The sequence below is a fragment of the Charadrius vociferus genome, unplaced genomic scaffold, assembly GCF_000708025.1.
Source record: "Charadrius vociferus isolate BGI_N301 unplaced genomic scaffold, ASM70802v2 scaffold411, whole genome shotgun sequence".
NCBI lineage: Eukaryota > Metazoa > Chordata > Aves > Charadriiformes > Charadriidae > Charadrius > Charadrius vociferus.
In genome coordinates this window covers 612,008-616,583 of record NW_009646935.1, presented here as the reverse complement: position 1 = coordinate 616,583, position 4,576 = coordinate 612,008, and positions in this window count along the sequence as shown.

Below are 4,576 nucleotides of genomic sequence, written 5' to 3'. Positions count from 1 at the left end.
TAATAGCAATTTCACAGTTTACATTAGATCTCAGTCTGAGCTAGTAGGTAATTTACTTAAAAAAAATTAACCCACACACAACCATGTACAGTCTGGAAATTACAAAAGATGCAATAGCTGTAAAGCCCCACCTGCTGCACACTGGACTGTGTTTTGTATATCATACATGCAGACACGCAAATCACATAAGCTGCAAATGCTCCCTCTCAGCAGCAGGATAGCTGCTGCCTGCTCAGGCAAATAAGTCCTGTCTTGTTTTCTCTCCAGGGACAGTCTCATGAATTAGTTTCATCTGCCCATTCTCCAGCACCACCAGAGCCACTGGCATTCAGGATACACTGGGGACTCCTCAGCACTCACAGTCCAACTCCATTTCCAGCTGATGAAGCAGAGTGGTTACTTTCTGGTGACTGTTTTCCCATAAAAATCTATCTTTTCTTTCACCATGCATTGCCTAATGCTAAGGAGATCTAGATTTATGCCTGCGTTCCTAATTTAAGTAAGAATTGAGCATTCCTTTGTTATTGCAGTATATTTACACTGTCCACAGAAAATAAGCTGTCACCCTTATGCAGTTCACTTGCTGTGAGCAAACACCATGCTATATTGGAGTTGGAGATGCAAATATGTAAGCTCTTACCTGCATCATATGGGCCAAAGAATCTGTACTGGGTGACAAGCTGCAGATTGAACCGAATGCCAAGCAGGATCCCTGCGGGAGTCCACCCCAGGCACGTCCTAAGGAGGCCATGTTCTGCACTGCCCGGTCTTCTGAAAATGAGTTGTTGGAAAGTTTATAGTCCTGTAGGCAAAAACAGATGCAAAAGCTACAGACTACAGATCAAGCCTCTTCTTGGGCTGCTTATTCTTCACAGGTGTTACATTGCCTTTGATGGGAGAAACACACAAGTGCTTACATTTCATCAAACCAATATGGTAGCGTAAGACCTACACATGGCAGTTAAGGTTCACAGAAGGTAAAGCAAATGCATTTTATTTGGGCTTGTAGTCAATGTTTTAGCATCTTAGACCACATTCTGCAGATGATACTCACGGTATCTGAAGACAGATCCTCAGCTAGTGTAACACACGCTTACCCTGCAGTCAGCAGAGCAGTGCAGCTGTGTAAGATCTGTGCTTACTCCAGAACAGTTAGAGCCTAACAGTTCTTGATGGCCACCAAAAGTGCAGACTCTGATGCATAAGAAGATGGTATTACTGCCATCACTTTAAACCTCTTACATTTCCTTTCTCAACTGAGTCCTTTGCTTTCAAGTCTGCGACAGCAATAGAGTAAAAATCTGCATTCCAAAGCACATCTCTTATTGCCAAAACACTGCACTGCAAATTAAATTTGCTTTGCATTAATGGAAGTGATTGTTTGTAGTAGTGACTGGTTTATCATTAGCTTATAATTGTGTTAATTAGAAATAACATCTCTGACCCTCTCTTACCTTCAGCTTAATGCCATGATTTCAGTCAGTATTTCAGCTCTGTATGTAAGCATAGCTGTACTCCGGAGCAGTTTGCACACACGTGGGGAACAAAGCAGGATCGAGAACAGGAGACTGTTAAAACTCTACAGTTTAGCAATCAGTAAAAATTCAGTATCATGCACTTCTTTATACACATCAGGTCCTGAGCTTAGCAGATGAGCAAATGAGACTACTATAGGATATTTAACTGTAACTGAAGCTAAAGACACCGATTAAAAAAAGAAGAAAAAAAAAAAAACAAACCCAAAAAATCTACTTGACCTAAGGCTTCTCTGTCACTTAGCTCAAAAAATTATTTTCGAGACTCATTTCTTTGGATGGCACACAGAGGAGTCCTGCACATGTAGCAAAACAATGTCTTGGTGGACAACAGCCGATTTACTTACATTATGTTTCAACAGGACAAGGACTTGCAAGCACACCCTTCCAGTCCACCTACCATATAACATTATCAGGAATCTACGTGCAAGAGGAGTTAGAAGTAACGACAACTGATAGTGTCTTGCCTTACAATGCTGCTTAGACATCAACATAGGTATGAGAGCTGTGGGCATTTTTCTTTTTGTACCGGCTGTAAGTTGAGTGCAAGCTATCATTTAGAAAATAGCTGCTGGTTTAAAAAAAAAAAATAAAATTCACAAACCAAAAAACTACAAACAACAAGAGTCATTTGTATACTTCAATTTTTTCTACACACAAGTCAGCAAATAAGTAAAAGCAAGACTTTAATAAAGATTCATGCTAAAGCTTCTTATACAAGTTACATTTGTTATTCTATCTCATTATCCTTGGTAAACTTACCTTCTTTCTGGTGTAGTTTTAGACAGCCATTTACTGAAGTACTTTCTATGGCCATTACTGGTATTACACACCTCTTCCTATCTAAGTAGCAGCAATCAAAAGCATTAATACGGTAAACTATTCAGATCAAAAACATTCTGATCTGATTACTGCTCAAGTCAGAAGCTACAATAATTAGCTAACTGAGCTTACATTTTAATAAGTAGCATTTTTTTTAAGTATAAAAATTCCTGACTACAGATATTTCTAGTTGTAAGTGTCTTATCCAGAGCTGTTAGTCTTTGCCAACATTCATTCAAGAATGCTCGAAGCAAAATGTAGGGCAATTCTTGTATGCTTGGATGTAAGAAAATGAAAGTCAGTCCTACTGCATGAGTCCAAATAGACAGTCCATAGCTCTGGACTGGGAAAATCACTGCAAGCACTCACAAGAAATATCTGCAGTGTAGTTTGGAGGGAGCCAGATCTGCAGTTATGAATTCAGTAGCCATTTTCTCAAATATGTGAAGGGTTGAGATAGCGAGAGCAAAACCCTACGCTAATCTCAAAAGCTTCTATATTTGATAGCTCAGGAAGGCACTGGATAGACCTCACATTAAGGTTCCTTCATATTGAGAAGGTGGTGGGTTAGAAAACGAGACTAAATGAAAACCCAGGGGATGCTTGATGGCATAGCTAAACCATCTTCAGCATCCCTTTTGATGGAAGTCAGCTTTGACCAGAAGTTAACAGCCAGCTATGTATATTGTCAGCAAAGCTTCAGGAGGAAAGGCGGCAAACAGGTCTTTGAGATTTTAGTTGCTGATAGTACACGTGATTTGTGAAAAGCAAAAGGGGATTAAAAATACCACTAATGCCCAACACATAAATCTTACGAGAAGTTTGAGAAGTAAGAGGCCAGTGTTAAAAAATACTTCAAATTCCTGATGTGCAGTCTATGTAATCAATATCACAATTGGACTGCACAGAGGTCACAGCAAGCTGTCATAAAAAAGAACTTACAAAAGATCAAAGTACAAGAAGTGTTTTGAGAATGGAATAAACAGGCAGATGAGCGTAACATGTAGAAGGTATGTAATAAGTATGAACTGGTAAAGCTTAGAAGACATGGAGGTGGGGGGATTGCCACTCACATACTTTTAGCCCACACATCTCGGCACCCATTCACAGAGGAAAAAGGTTCTGAAAAGGAATGGAGGGGGAGGAGATAACTTGGTAACCAGGAGTAACCTGGGCTAGTGGAAGGTGTCCCTGCCCATGGCAGGGGGAGCGGGACTAGATGATCTTTAAGATCCCTTCCAACCCAAACCATTCTATGATTTTGTGATGAGGTGAGCAGTCATAAGGATGCTCGGAGCTCTGACTCCTCACCTTCATGTAGAGGCAGTCTTTAACACCACAAGTAGAAAGATGCAGCAAAGAGGAAAGAGCTGCCCATCTTTAAAACTAGCTAAAAATTAAGTACTCTTCAGCTACTTCATTTTATAGTGACTAGCGAAAACAGATCCTATTCTCAGAAGCAACATTCAGTGACCACATGATGCTTAGTGAATGCTGCATATCCAGTTATGTCCCATGGATTCCTGTGCTGCGCTACCTCTGCTTCCAGTCTTTTCTGAAGTATCGCTACGCTACCAGAAGATGGTCCCACAGTTCATAATGTACACATTTATGGAGCATGAACACCTCAGAGCCTGTGAGAGAATGCTGAAATCTAAAAGCATCTATCATGTAGTAAGAGCTGCATTTCCTGTGCGTTTATGTGTCTGAAGTGCAGCATCAGTGCAGCTACAAGTCAGCTGAATGGGAAAAAAGAAATCATAGACTGTAATATTTTAACTGTCTCTGTATATACAGTTCTTCACATCCCAGCAACAGTATCTATAAAAGACAAAAGAAATGCCATGCTCAGGTCCGGCCTTCTAGTTCAGTGTCCTGTCTTTGATACTGGACAGCAGCAGATATGTCAAAAAAAAAAAAAAGCACGCAAGAAACTCAATAGTTGTTCAAAATCCACCTCCTGAGGGAAGCATCTCTATTGTTCACGCCATCAGCACAAGGGTTTTTTAGCACTATGAACAAGTGTTAGCTCCCCCCCATTTCTTCTATATATTCCTTCTCTCCAACTCTCCCCTTTATTTCCCTTGTCTTCTCAATGCCTCTGTGTCCTCCCAGGGAGTACAGATAACCAAAATGTTTCATGTCGTCTTCTGTCAGCAGACATAAGAGAAGCAGCCAGGAGGAAGGCGTGCCATACCCTTGCGTGTAGCACTGCCCTT